This window comes from Rattus norvegicus, chromosome 20, assembly GCF_036323735.1.
Source record: "Rattus norvegicus strain BN/NHsdMcwi chromosome 20, GRCr8, whole genome shotgun sequence".
NCBI classification, from domain to species: Eukaryota; Metazoa; Chordata; class Mammalia; order Rodentia; family Muridae; genus Rattus; species Rattus norvegicus.
In genome coordinates, this window is record NC_086038.1 from 48177144 (window position 1) to 48193055 (window position 15912).

General features: G+C 45.5%; 1 protein-coding gene across 6 annotated transcripts in view; it reads right to left on the minus strand.

Annotated features, from left to right (window-relative positions):
- The window catches only part of Sobp (sine oculis binding protein homolog), a 179163-nt gene that overhangs the window by 112699 nt on the left and 50552 nt on the right, over positions 1–15912 (minus strand). The gene's annotated exons all lie outside the window — the stretch shown is intronic.

Below are 15912 nucleotides of genomic sequence, written 5' to 3' on the forward strand. Positions count from 1 at the left end.
AATAATCCTAAACCCTGAAATTTATATCACCGATACAAGGCTTCTTCTGGTGCCAAGGATTCTTACTGTGTTCTTTTTAATTGTACTCCCTTGACATGGGACTTGAGGTCATGCTGTGTTTATGGATATGGTGTCCGCTGCCTTCATATTTGATTCGTATGTTCTCATGCAACGACACCAAATGAAGCAAAGGTAAGAAGTCGTAAAAGTAAACTGTAGACTTGGGATGTGTGTCACTTCTCTCTATGCTGTTCACCCAGACGTGATAATGCCTCTTCCTTTATTGTGCAGAACAACATTGCTGTAGTTTGGACCATAAATGGCGCCCAAAGACCAACGTGGTAAAGGCTTGAGCCCCGGGGCGGGACTATTGAGAAGTTCCTATCCTATAGGAAGTAGGACCTAGATGACATCATTGAATGACATCATGCCCTAGTCGTTTCCTTTCTTTTTTGCTTCCTGGCCAGGAGATGAGAAGTTTCACTCCACCGTGCCCTCCTTCTATGATGTTCTTTATCACAACAGTCCCAAAATGAACAGGGCCTCCTGAACCGAGCTGAGAAAACCGTCATTATAAAGTGGTCATCTCTGGTATTAGTTACAGGGACGAAAAGCTGACCAACACAAAGAGGGACATGTTTTCCCAACCCAGAAGTTCATCCCCTTGAACCCTGAAGCATGCCACCAGGGTACCTGAGGGCGAGAGCAGAAAGCGCTTGCAAACACTCTCCATGGTCATTAGCAACCTGCTTGCACTGCCAGGGCTGCCTCTGTGGATTAATATGTGCACTGTGCAGTAAACCATCTGCCATGGAGTTTAACCCAGACTGTCGCTGAGGCAGAGATTGCCCCTGAGTGTCAAGAGGCACGGTCCACTTATAGCAGAGTAGCCGTATTGTTAGTTCCTTTGTCCCCAGCACAGCAAGTGTGCAATCTTTTGTTTCTCATGTGGATATAACCTGGAATTTAATAAAAAAAATTATGTGTGTAATTCTCTATGTCAACTCTTTCAAAGTTTTGCATTAGCCCTCCATAAAATCGGGTTAGGAGGAGTGGACAACAGGTTTCTTGTAGAAGTGCTTTGCAGCTCAGTCATCACCATGAGCTTCAGCATAGTACAGCCAAACATATAAAAATGACTTCTTTGCGTCTAAAGTGATGCCATAATGAGCCCCCAATGTCTGCTCTCAGGGTGCTGAGCAGGTGGCCATGGGAGCCATAATCTGTGCGTTTCCATATGGAAGCAATGCAAGGACATCAGCCAAGTCCTCTCCTTGGTCTCTAGTTTCAAGTGAGCAGTCCCTTTGTCAAGTAACACTGCTCCTAACACATACCCCTGGGATGGAGAAAGCCTCTAATTTGCCCTCACTCTGAGGAATATCGTCCAGGTTCTTAATCCAAGACAAGCCTCTCTTCCTTGTCTCTTGCCTTCTGTTTCCCTCAAGGGCCCCATGAAGGCAGACCTCGAGGATTAGTTGAAATTGCCGAGAAGACAGGCAAACTCACTCTCAGACGGGATTATATCTGGCCACTCTTTATTTAGATTTATATTGAAGGCTAACTCAAGATGTAAGTATTCTGTGTGTCAATGTATTTCCTCAGGGGAGGCTCCTTGAATGGTCATCCTGAGGTCTCTGTACTGCCCCAGTGGGCTCTCCATCATCTAACTTTTCTGAAAATTCGGAGGACCAGTCATCACACACAAAACCCAGGCTTTCTGTGTGTGCTGTGTGCATGCTCACACATGTGTAAGCGGATACCCCTGAGAACTGTATCCCTAAGACCTTCTTCTGATGCTCCCTGGTTCCTGTCAGCAACATCCTGTCGTAGGTTTGCTCCCTGCTTCCTGGTACTTCAGTGTCCTGATCCACTGATGATGACTGGAGAGTCAAATTACCATTTAGGTCGTACCCAGCCTCCATAAAATCCGCTAGCCTTCAAAATCGGACACGGGGAGGGACCCACACTTGTTTGTACAAAGTCTCTTCTGCTGCTCACTACCGTGGAGCCCGGCCTCTGATATCCAGTACCCACAGCGATGCTGAGTGTCCCCATCTCGGCTTGCGTTCCCAAAGGTCATCCGTTTACCCTCCATTTCCGGTTGGTCTTTAGCTTGTCTCCGGAAGCAGGTTTTTCACTTTTCTAAAGGAGGCCTTTTTAGCACTAATAAAACTTTCATACTTGTCTGCTTAATCAGCCAGCTTCACTGTCCCCTTTTTTTACTTTTTGTTTTTGGCTCGGAGGTATACGAACCATCTGTGCCTCTAAACCAGTTTGCTTAAATAGCCTCCAGGCAGATTTTATGGTTTTTAAGTTTTTTACTTTAACCTTCAGCCTGCTGTTAGCCATTTTCACCACCGTGTTAAAATCAGCCTCTTTTGGAAATGACTGTCACTGTGTGTGTGTTGGTTTTTTTTTTTCAGGCGCTCCTGGGACGGGAGGGAGGGCTGCCATCCCCGGCTGAACCGCAGGGCCCCCTCGCAGTTCACAGCCACCTGAGGCAGCTGCAGGTGTGGGTAGCCTTGGTGAGGGCCAGCTCCTCCATCTGGCATCCTGAGCAACAAGGCAGGCACCCCTCGTTTGGAATATTCATGTGCACATCGCCCAGTTAGGAACCCAGGAAGGCAGCATCTGAACCACTTACCTGCCTGTTTATCACGACATCTCTACAGAATTAACATCACGGTCCTAGGCTAAAACAAAGACTACAAAGAGAGGAGGGAGAATTCCTGTCTTCCCATCACACTGCAAACATGGCCCTCGGTCACTGCAGCAGAAGACGAGCTACGTTCTTTCTGCTGTGGTCCAGTCTGGGGACCTGGGCGTCAGTCAGCATTTCTCTGTCCTAGGACTCATTCTCAAGCTTCCTGTCTGCTCCAGTAGTGAGGTGGTCATAGAATCACCACTACCTATAATACAACAGAACCACATCTCCTCTCTGAACCCAGTGTGGTGGCACGGGGGACAGACTTGTGCCCTTTTGTGGGCCTTTCCATCAAACCCCACAGGTGCAGGCAGCCATTACCACTGAAGTCCCTCAGCCACACAGTGCATTTTTAATGCAATCTTGTCTGTTTTTATTGTTGCCTTCTGATATATTTGATAATTTAAACCATTTCTCTTATCATTTTTTTCCAAAATGCCCCTACCTTTAAGAGTTACAAGCTGTCTATCCGCTAGGACATGAATTATTTTATTAAGTATTTGGCTAATACTACAGACCATGATGCTAAAAGAAAAATCAGGGGAGGCGAAGCCAGCAGGTGAGCAACAGTGGGCAAGAGATTGGGGTAGATGGGTGGGATGAATGAATTCACAAACAGATGGACAAATGAGTTACGGTTTGAGCGACATTTTATTTGCTTGATTTTTTCCCTGTGAGTCTGTATGTATACATGTACATGCAATTTATTCATATATCTTCATGTTCCTAGGTACACGGTGCATATATGTGGGTGTCTATGATTGCACACAGAAGCCCAAGGACAATATCCTGTGTCCTTCTTCAGGTGCCCCTCCCATGTTTGTTGTTGTTGGGACAGGGTCTCTCACTGGCCTGGAGCCCACCAAATAGGTCAGGCTGATGGGAAGAACCCAATGGCAGAGGTGGGAAACATGCTGCTGCTTCCTCAGCCCAGTAGTCTCTTCCTCTCTCTGTCTGTCTCTGCCTTTCTTTGTCTCTCTCTGTGTCTCTGTGTCTCCCTGTCTCTCTGCATCTCTCTGTCTCTGTATCTCTGTCTCTGTCTGTCTCCATCTCTGTCTTTCTCTGTGTCTTTGTCTCTGTGTGTATCTCTCCAGTCTCTCTTTGTCTCTCTCTTTGTCTCTGTCTCTCTCTGAGTGTGTCTCTCTCTCAGCCTGTCTCTATGTCTGTGTCTCTCTGTCTCTGTCTTTCTCTCTGTCTCTGTCTCTCTGTGTATCTCTTTGTCTCTCTGTGTGTCTCTTTGTCTCTCTGTCTCTTTCTGTCTCTGTCTCTATCTCTCTCTCCCCGACGGCTCTTCGTCCTTCATATTCCAAGTCCAGCACCACTTTCTGCAAGAAACTTCCAGACCTGACTAGTCAAATCCCCACACTCTCACGGCACTCTGCCCCACTCCCCACACAGTGAACTTTGTGTCATTTAATGGACTGTCTGTAATCCTCATGAGGGCAGGAACCAGGTTGTCGTTGGCCATGCAACCAACCGCCCCAGTGTTAACTCCCGGGAGCTGCTTGGCAAATACTTGGATGATTTGCAGATCGACCTGTGAAAGCTGCCTCTTTCAAAGCCTCTCTCTCTCAGCCACCCGAAAGCATCCCGAGTTTTTTGAACACTTTGCCTCCCCTTCCCTGTTGCAGGCACGGTTTAGGGCATGTGACTAGAGACAGTGACTTTAATGTGTGAGGTGGTGAGCGCTTGAAAGCAGCGGCTTCAATGCCATCACACATCCAGGCCAAAGCGTCTGCCCATCCATTTGCAGGATGGTACGGGGCCAACCCAACCCAGGGCATTCACACTAATGATAACACATTCTGCACCAGGCGCTCCGATTGAAAGATACCTTTACTACTGTCCATGAGGAGTGAGCGGTAACAACTAACCACTGGGTGCTTTGGTTCTCTGAAATCCCATATTCTAACATCTGAAAACAGCAAAGAATGTCAACCCTTTAACCCTGTTACGACAGCACTCTAAAAACTGGGTCTCACAAACAGCTGGTCTGGGGTAGGGGAGGTTGTTTGTTGAAGCAATCCAAGTGCTGACCACAGTTTAAACTTTTAATCCACATTTAGATTCCCGATCACATCACCCTAACAAGACTAGATACATACAAAGCGCTCCGTGTATAAAGAACCCAACCTCATGAAATAACTTGAAATCATGGCTTCCTCTCTACCAGACATGTGCCAGCCCCTGCCATCAGCTGTCACTTGGGTCCCCTCTCTCTTCCCAGGCTTTCATTGTCATGGTTGCCCTGCCCTTCCTCCCCGTAGCCTGTGGGGTTTAGGGGGAGACAAATACAACGTCAGAGGGAAGCCCAAATCTGTTCCAACTGACCAGAGAACTCTGTTACGCTCACCATAGACCCTCATTCGGGGACAAGCCTTGGGTGTAGGGTGTAGGACAAGGCTTAGGTGTAGGACACAGCCACTCATGTGAGAACAAGGAAACTTGGAGTCCTCATGTTGTTAGCAGCCGCTCCAGGACATGTGGACCCTTGGCTTGGAATACAGCCCACGCTGTGCTGCAGCTGCCCTTTGCTACTTTGTGGGTTCTTCTTTCTTACAACCTTTATCCCCCTGGTTTCATCCCCTAATAGTGCACAGGACAGAAACAAGGATAGAGAGAGGGAGAGGGATCAGGAAAATCCCTGGATCTAATTCTTGTAGCTGAGCTTTGCTACTTTGTGGGCTCTTTTTCTCACCCTTTACCCTCCCCACACCCCTTTCACCCCTATCACAAGGTAGGAGAGAAAGAAGAATAAAGGAAGGGGGAGAGAAGGAGAGAGAGAGGGAGGGGGAGGAGAGGAGAGGAGAGGAGAGGAGAGAGAGAGAGAGAGAGAGAGAGAGAGAGAGAGAGAGAGAGAGAGAGCCCTGAATCTAATTTCTTTCCTTTTGTTACTTCTTTGAGCATGGATGACGGACAACATCCAACACCACACACCCCATGAATGACCAACCACCACTAACCCCACCTCACCGGGCCCTAACATTTCTATACCCATCTGAAAAGTTCCCAGAATCCCAAATGTCACCACGCAATCGCAGCAACCGTCTGCAGCTGGCAAGAGCACCCCTCTGCTAGAGCACAAGGCGAATCACAGTCGGCTGCCGTGGCCAGCCGAAGCAGCCCTGCACCCCCAAAACCTGGGATTAAAACGAAAACATATTCCTAAAATATTTCTCCGTTTTTTAGAAGGAACCAAAGTTCCAGAATTGCCATTGTGGTGCACACAATACATGGATGGCAAAAGTAGACAACAATGGCGGTAAGATCGCTACACCGCCATGTCAAGCTACCCCAAAGTATGAACCAATTCAGAAGCACAAATGTCTTTTATTAGTTAAACCTGCCCCAGTTAGGCCACACTGTAGTGTTTACCTGACTACACTTGTTTTTAGATAATATAAACTTCAAAATAATCCTTATACCCAAAGATGGTCCTTCAATGTCTCTGCTTCCTCCCATGCTTTCACTTCTGGAGGCAGCGTTAGAGAAACCTACGGTGTCATGGGCTTTCCAGCCCAGTGGCTCTCTGTAAGTACTTGCCCTGACCTCCCCTCCCCAACTCCCCGCCCCAGGCTGGGGTGGGCCCCTCACCAGTGCTGTCCCTCCTCCCCATCAGCTCCTCCCCTAAAAGAGAAATACCACTGATCTGGTTTGACTTTAGCTACTGGGAAATGTTTCATAATTACTAATGAATAATTCAGCAAATAAGATATTTTTAGTTTTCTATTACCAGGCACACCCAGCTTTGATGGGAATTCTGTTGCCTTTCTTACTTTCCAAATCCCGTTTGCACGCAGGGTCTTACATGAAACATTGCCTTAATGGAAGTTCAATCAGCAACCAACATCGGATCACTCACTAGTCCTCGCGGCGGCTTCTTGGGGTTGCACTGCACTTAGGATCAACCCCAAAAGACTTCCTCTCCAGCTCTACGGCCTGGCTCCTAGCCACCCGCATCATTCATTCATCTCCAGACACCCCACCCTTCCTGGGCCGTTCAAAACTGCCACGCCTGTTTCCGCCTAATGACCTTTTCTCCGACTCCTCTCCCTGCTGGGACCTCCTGCCATAAGCTGGTCATACAACTAGCTTTGCCATTTCCTTCAGTCCCTCTTTGTGCCAGCCCCTCCAAGATGGCATCCATAGTAACAAGATGCAGAGCACCGTCACTGGCCATCACATCTCTCCACCAGTTCTCACAGTGTTTATCACTACAGGAAATTATCTATCTACCCGCTGGAATACAGCTTCCTTTAAGAGTCCCTTTAAGGCACAGGCTTAATATATAGCTTTATTACTTTTTTTTAGGTTTTTTTTTTTTAATTTATATGAGCACACTGTGGCTGTCCTCAGATACACCAGAAGAGAGCATCGGATCTCATTATAGATGGTTGTGAGCCACCATGTGGTTGCTGGGAATTGAACTCAGGACCTCTGGAGGAGCAGTCAGAGCTCTAAATCGCTGGGCCATCTCTCCACCCCTACAGTTTCTTTTTTTTTATCTTTTAATTTTTTTTCTGAGACAAGATCTCACGTATCCTAGGCTGTTCTGGAACCTCCTGTATTACCCACGTTAGCTTGGACCTCCTATTCCTCCTGTCTCTACCTCCCAAATGCTAAGGTGACAGGCATGAGCCACCGCTTCTGGATTTTAGTGTTTTATTTTATTTTATTTAGAGACTGATTAGAAGAGAAAGTAACAAACGTTAAGAGTGCTTCTTTTTTCTAGAGTAAAATCAAAGGAGAGCAAGAAGGAAGTATTTCTTTCCCACCAGGCAACTCCCCCCCCCCCTTGTCTTTCCCATCAATGATGCCCAACACATTATAGCAATTTAAGAAACACACATCCTTACAAACACAGAACTGGGCCTTCAGAAATTCTTAAACCAGAAAGTTGCATGTATAATCATGAAACTTTTCACCATATGTCAATTATAAATCATTCCGTCGAGACGTATTACAAGGATAATATCTTTTATTGGATCTATAGAGAAATCATCACTTTATCATGAATGCTTGGTGACATTTTAGATGTCATACATATCTCTAAATGCCTGGTACCCTCTGAGCCTCCAAAATCCACTTAGTGGAGAGGGTGTGGCTTTTAATGCTAATGAGCTAGGTAGTCAAAAAATTTATGTTAAGATAGATAATTTAAAAAATAAATTTAAGAGAAAATTCAAATGTGTATGATTAAAAACTGTATGTGAAATGTTTCATTTATATCATAAATTCTATTGCTTTAGAAAAATAATCATTTCAAAATCAAGGCAGTTTTTTTCCCCACAATCAAAAGTGGTTAAATACATTTCACCATATTTATGAATGATTTCTCCTTCCCGTCTCTAAAGCTCTCTCATAAATCACTATAATGTTTCCAAAGTACATTTGGAAGTAAAAAATTCACATCTACAAGCTATATTTCCTCTATCTGGAGATGAATTGAGTAGAAAAATGCATTAATATCTGAATTTATAATAGAGTAGTTAACCCTTAGCCATAGCAAACTGATGAGGGAGATTTTACCATGCAAGGATTAATCAGGACTATGCAATTTGACATCTTAGGGACATAATCACGAGTGGATTCTATTCCTCTGTTTACTTTTCCTTTGGGGAATGACTTGCAAAGACACTGCATGTTCAAATAAATGTAATTCTCGTGCTTAATCGTATCACTTAAAATGTTATTTTAATAATATTACGTACCCCAAGAACATCCCTCACTACCAAAGATCATTTCATCTCTCAGCTAAATTCATCAAACACTGAGCAAACACGAGCCAGGTACGGCGTCCCATTCCTGCCACAGCAACGACAAAGGTGACTGATGAAGCAGGACCGCAAGTTCAAGGCCCACTTGGTCTACTTGGTTAGTTCAAGGCCAGCCTGGTCAACTTAATGAAACCCTTTCTCAAAATTAAAAAAAAAAAAAAAAAAAAGAACTGGGGCTATCACAGTGGCATGTTCTGACCTAGCATAGCAACACCCTAGGTTCGATTCCTATGTTAGGAACAAAGAGAGACAACAAAAACACAACACCCGCACAAGCCAGAATCGGCATTGACTTAGTGAGTCCCAGCCTGACTCTGAGCAATGAGACACAAATTCTGAGCTTACTGGATACTGACTTCCATTCCCAGCCTCTGATCATCTTCACCTCTGTTACTGACCGTAGAACGTTGGTTACCCAGAATGCTCAGTAAACTACAGCACGTGTTTTCTATGGCTTCGTTGATTGGTTAGCCTTCTCGGGCACGTAGCGGTGTCTATCCCTGCCCACATCCACTGACACACATTAGATTCCACTGTGTACACAGCTTACCCTGAGGGTGGATTGTAGCACAGGGGATTCCCATACATTCTGATATGCAGCGACAGGAGTTAAGTGGCTTTTTAAGGCAATTCTTTTTTCCTTATTTGATCCCAAGCCATGATAATGCGAGCCAGAAGCTAGGAACCCGAGGAACAAAGAGTTTATACACGGCTCTCTCAGTTCGTACTTTTACTTACAGACTCAAAAGCCACACAGAGGCGTCAAAATGGAGGGGAACTAATAATAACCCCGGGCACACCCAAAGCGTGCGATGTGGTGCGTAAGACCTTCTTGGGTGTAGTAGATTTTAGAATCAGACCCTGCAAATGTCTATAAAACAAAAAAAAACCCCTCAGGACTCATTCAACTATCTTAGAATATCTCGGTGTGAGCCCCCAGGCCTCCTTGGCATGCATCTGCTCAGATATTCCACATACTTAGCAGACCATGAGTTAACCAGAGTGTGACTGCCATCCCAGAAAGACACGTGATCGTTTTCCCGTGGTTTCCTCTGGCTAGCTCGCACAAAACTTCTAAACTCTGCCCCTGCGCTGTTCGCCAATGGGGTTCACGAAGCTTTTTTTTTTTAACAGGCAGGCTCAGGGAGTGAGTCTGTGCTGAGTCCGTGTTAGGAGGAGAGGCACATCAAAAGGACTCCTCAGATAACTTGTTCAGTGCTCATTCTTCAAATAAACCAAACACTATTAGTAACAAGGCAGGGAGCCCTGCGTGTGACTGGATCAATTAAGAGAACGTTCAGTGCAGATAAATAGATCGCTTCTCGATCGTTTGTTTCCTGAACTGTCCGCTGCCCAAACAGACGGACGACGAATTCCAAACGTGCACATTTATCTCCGCGTTGCAGAAGTCACCAGGACACAATGTGGCGGATGCAACCTGACACGGTGGTTAATGTTAGAGGGGAGTATGCCTCTTAGACCGATTGGATAACTACCGGCGGTTCAGAGGAGAAAGACTTGATTTAAGTGAATAGCATTAGCTATCACCAGGAGGAGAGCCCGAGATCTACTGTGTCTGGAAATTAATTCCAGCGTCTGTGGCAACAGCCCCATGTATTGATCAGCACGAAACTAGTGTCAGGTTTATCGAAGATCCCCACTGCTTTTCATTCACGGAAAGCACGGAGTCTTGAAGATACGGAGAGTCTCGATCGCCTCCTCACATTTAATTGAGATGCCTGGTGGTATTTAGAAGTTGGTGTTCATCCTGGATATTAGGTTAGGAGTCTTTGTTTCCCTGCACAAACTCCAAAGCCCATTAGAAAACGGAAGTGTTTGCTAAGCCCTTCTTTTCGGTGTAAACTCACTCGTGTATTCTGTTTGCATGCAGGTTTTCCTCACACACACAATTCTCAAGCAGTTCTCAAGGATTCTGGTCAATGTAAAGTTCTATGTCTATAACCCCAGGCTTGCGTGGCATTCTTGGAGCACTGTGTCCCACCTGCTTGCAAGACTTCTGTCCTGGATGACCCTCTGGCTTTCCACAGAAACCTGTGTGTTAAGCCTTCTGCTCACCTACACTTTACTTCGCCTGCCAGAGCTTCCCGACTCCCTTCCTGCTCACAAAGTGTTTCGGGGACTAGCATTCTCTTCTCCTCTACTGCTGCTCTCAGAGACTCCGGTTACAGCAGCTAGCTCACTAATATTCCCTTCCATATTTCAAAATGTGAGAGTGCAAGGAAGCTGTTGGCTTAGTTGTTTTTCTCTCGGAGCTTCCTGAGGACGCCTCTATTTGCTGGGTCCAAAGGGAACTTAGACCCCGGCCTACAAACGGAAGGTGTGGAGAGAGGCCTGCCCTATATGCTAAGCAGTCGGAAGGTTTTCAGAAGACTGAAGAGCCAAGGCCAAGCGCAGGCCAAATGCAGACAGACAGTCAGATCTTGCAGGCTTCCCTATATCCAATAAAAGCCGGGGAAATCCACTCGAACAACCCTGGCTCCCTTCCCGCCTCATTTACTTGCAAGCCAATGTGCAAACACCAAGCAGAATCAAGTCTTTGGCCTGAGACTGAAGCAGGGCAGGAAGAGAACATTAACTGCAAGTAATTTCTTAACGTCCCTCTCACAGCTTTGTGAATGACAGCCATTGGGCAATTAAATATTGCACATGTCTAAAGAGACAAAACGGGACAGGTTCACCAGTCTATTAGCGGAGAGAACGTTATGCGTTTCTTCTACACTGCTGGGTTCCATAATTAAGTCTGAAGCCCGGAAATCTTTTCAGGCTATGATTAAGTTTAATTTGAAAAAAACCAAAACAACAACAACAACAATAACAAGAACAACACCACCTCCCCAACACCACCCCCACCAAGCGCTCTATGTAGAAATAAAAAGTATAGCAAAAACTGTGTTGTATGTTAATTAGTGATGGGTTCCCTCTATAAAGAGACCTCTAATAAAACACTGGGATGTACCCAGGGTCATAGTTTGACAGTAAAATAAATACACAAAACTCCCCACACAGAGTGCTTGTTACCAGGCAGCCATCGGGAAACCGCGATGACATCACTGGCAAACATCTCCATCTCTAGCACCTATGATCTTCGCCGTATGTCACCGTGGTCCACTGGGAGCTACAGCGCATACGGAGGATGACTCTATCTATTTCTGTCTCAGTTCTTGGGAAGTAGGAAGAGCAGGCGAATCTTCAGTGCTCTTAAGAGTCTGTGCTTATTAAATTCCCAATACCACTCAGGACCCTACAAACCTGAGGTTTGAACAGGGGAAGAAAATCATCGTTGGCTTACGTTGGCCGTCTCCTTTCAGTTTTGATTCCCCCGTTCCTTTCTAGATACTAGTTAAGACAACGGGATATTTATTTCTCATGAAAAAAGAAAAATAAAAAAGGACAAACTAAATGCTAAATGGAAAAGAGCATTATTTGTAGTCTTGTTAAGATCTTTTTTGGAGGGATAATAAAAAAAAACATTTTAGGCTAGGCTCTCCACTATTTTACAAAGTAAAACTGATATGAAAAGGTTGGACTCGGGCTGGAGAGTTGGCTCGGTGTTTAAGAGCACTGGCTGTTCTTCCAAAGGCCCTGGTTCAATTCTGAGCACCCACATGGCGACTCCCAACTATCGGTAACTTCAGGTCTGAAACACATGCATGCAGGCAAAACAGCCATACGCATACAACAAACATAAAAATAAAATAAGTTAAACTTGTTGCTTCTGTGTTTATTGCGAAAGCAGCGAAGAGACTTCCTAACCTCCCAGCTCCCTCCTTATGACTCTCTAGGAAAAAAAAAAGTTCTCAAGTCCTGATCTCTGTGGCCTCAAAAAAGGGGCTGGAAAAAAGTGAGCTATTAGCCCTCTGAAAAGTTGTCCCTGTCTGGAACCCCCATAGAAGAGGAGGCAGAAAGAGTGTGAGAGCAGAGGGGACGGAGGACACCAGAACGAGGTCCTCTAAATCAACTGAGCAAAGCTCATGTGAATTCACAGAGTTGGAAGCAGCACAGGGCCTGCACAGGTCAGCAGCAGGTCCTCTGTATATATACCGTGGCTTTCATTTCAGGGTTTTTATGGGATGCCCAAATGTGTGAACAAGCAGGTCTCTGATTCGTGTGCCTGCTCTTGGGTTCTTTTCTTTCAGTTGGGTTGCCTTGTCCAACTCCGATGTGAGTTTGTCTTCTCTTACTATATTTTATCATGTTGCGTTTGTCGTTATCTCTTGGAAGCCTGCTCTTGTCTAATGAGAGCAACAGAGTGGATCTGGTTGGGGGGTGGAGGGGAGAAGGAGCTGGTAAGAGTAGAGGGAGGGGAGACTGGAGTCGGGATATATTATATGAAAAAGAAGAAACTACTTTTAATAAAAGGGGGGAAAAGAAAGTGGTCCCTGTCTCAATCAATGAGACTGACACGTCATCAGTAGTCAATGTCCACGCCCCTAGATTACATAAGCCCCTCCCATTGGTAGCCAATGTCCTGTGCTGACGCCCAATGCCTGTAGACTACATAAGCCTCCCCTACCTTGGTTTAAAAATCTTTGAGTCAGCAGTTAAACCTTGTAGAACATTGGGCTCCTGTAAGATACATTGTGAATTAACACTATATGCGTCTCAGAGCCGACATCCTGCAATGTATAAACTTGTAGCTTCATGGACTCCTTAAGTGAACACAGCTCTGACTCGCGGGCCTCTCACAGGATGTTAGCAGGAGCAGTGTGCACCAGCCGTCCAAACGACTTCTAAATAAAATTTGAATTCCGTCTAAAATTTACCATAATTGGTTAACTCTGCTTCCACCTGCTCACCTGACACTAAAGCGCCGAGCTTTGTGAGAGACGAATGGGACATTTTTCAGCCTCCTGGGTCCCAAAGAGAGAGAAAGGCTTGAGCAGCGAATGAGATTTAAAAGGCTCGTTTTCATAGGCCTTCGTTTCGAGGGTTGGGCTATTTTTATCTTTTTTTTTTTTTTTTTTTAGCAGCAATGCCGTGCGTGTTGCCTGTAGCAGCGTGCATTTCTGGGGAGGTGAGTGGGCCCAAGGCACAGCTGTCCAATTTACATTCACAAACGCAGGTGTTGCTCAGACACAAAACAGAGGTCGGCCCGATACTGCTGCTAATTATCTACCTTGTCTGAGGGTTCTCCTTTGTAAAGTTATGCATGCAATTTGGGTTCAACTCGGAGGCCATTTTTAGATCCCAGCATGATATCCAGCAAGAAATGGGCTGTCATTACAGAGCATAATTTACAGCATAGTTAATTTTACATTTTAAAAGGCATCTACTCTGTACCTAAGACAAAACTCTGTTCTGTACGTGCACTGTTCTCCATCCCCTTCCTGGTATTTAAAAACATGGGAAGGAGGAAAGTTGTTCCGTAGAACTGGGAAGAATTCTAACAGGGAAGTCCACGGTTCTAAAGATGAAAACTAAGAACTCCGTTAAGTGATCCTAGAAGAGATGTCGCTATCTGCCCCTGTCTGCCGTCGGGTACACTCTGGGGCTTGTAACAGCAGTTCTTAGAAATGGCCGGATGCAGGGCCGGGATCTAATACGAGCCATTAGGAAACCTAATCCCTAAATGAAATGACCACAAAATCCTATCAGTTAACAGAAAATGCAGCAGCTCTACACATTTATAGTAATACAATAGGATATTGTTTCAGAGATAACACTCGGGGGGAAAAAAAACAGAACCCAGCAGGTAATGTAAGACGTTTATTTCTCTATTTGGAGAAATTGAACAGGCAGGGCTTTGGAATACATAAACAGGAGGGAAGGTGAGAGAAGACGGGTCATACGTGCTCTAAGGGCCTCGGGCAAACCACAGCAGGTCCCCAGGTTTGCAAGACACTAGAGACTCATCCCAGGAGCTCCTCACGGCAAGGGAAGTTGAATGGACCTTCCCTCAGCTCTGACTGCACCTCCTATAAGTTCCAAAGCGGACCTGGCCTCCCGGTTCTCCCAGCATCCCTCAGTCCCTACCTATTTCAGGGTATGGCTGGCACACTCGGTCCTCTACCCTGAACTTGGCTCTTTCCTATAGAATCCAGACACTTTGGTCGCTACCCCTCTGCTTTTGCTCTCTTTGTACCATTGGCCTCCTGCCTCCTGTGCTAGGCTACCCTTCCCCTGCCCCTCATGGCTTAGGGTCATGACCACTCTGGATTCTCCCAGATGTGTCTGCCTCTGGCTATGCTCTCCCACCTGTCTATCTGCAATAAACTTCCTCCTCCATCATACCTAGGAGCAGTCATGGCCTTTCCTTTTTCTTTCTTTTTTTCATTCAATTCCCATTAGCCATCTTTCAAAAATGCATGCTATGGAAGCTTATGATTCAGTTTGACCTTAAATTTTATCACAATATTTTAAAAGCATATATATATATATGTATATATATATGTATATGGATATATATGTGGATATATATGGATATATTCACACATATGCTTTTAAATATGTATACATACACACACACACATACTGTCTAATGGAGTATTCTGGACTGTGGCATCAGATGCCTATCCTCGCAGGCTTACTACAGAGTGTAAAAGGTATCATTAGTGTGGTGACACTGAATCTTTCTTGACCTTATTCTCTGGGGCACCCCGTCAATATTTAGATCCTTAACCCTTCAGACTTGTAGAATGACAAAAGGTCCTGCTCTACAGCCACGGTCTGGTCTTCGGGAGGGAATGCAAGGCATTTTGTTGTTGTAAGTAGAGCTCTGAAGAAGAAATTGCTAGGCCCACTCGTAGGACTGTTACCCTCAGTGTTGAGCATTCAGAATGGGAGCCCCAGAATGGGAGCCCCAGGCTCTTGGAGATCATTCTAATCCCCTCCCGAGGGAAAGGGAAAGTGAACCCTGCTCTTGACCAAAGATGTCCAGACCTTTCCCTTGCTGACTCCCAGTTCCAGTGGAGATCGTGAGCCTAATTCTTAGAGACTGCTTCTAAAATTCCAACTGGCTGAATTCTGCAGCCTAATTCTTCAGGCATTACGGTTTCTGGCAGAATGAATGTGACCCAAATTTGCGGGTTATTTGCTGCAATGGCGCTTGCTTGCAATGCAGCAAGCCATGATCAGCAATGCAAACGGTAGACTTTGAAAAGGCAAGTCCTTGCTCTAAGAGTGGACAGGCTTTTGTCTTGTGTTACAGAAAGGGAAGGGCAGATGCTTAGCTGCCTGTGGGCGGTCTCATGAAGTAAGGAAGCTTTGCAGATCAATGAGACATAATCCAAAGGCTAGAAAAGGGCTTCAATACTTGGTGGCAAATGGCTTTAGTAAGTCCTTCAGAATTGGGAAGTCAGTGTGTGGATGTGTGTATGTGCTTGTTGAAACATCACACATCCCGTTTCCCACCAAGAGTGACTGATACTATGCTAAAAGGCCTAGACTGTCTTTTAAAACAAAACCAAGTCA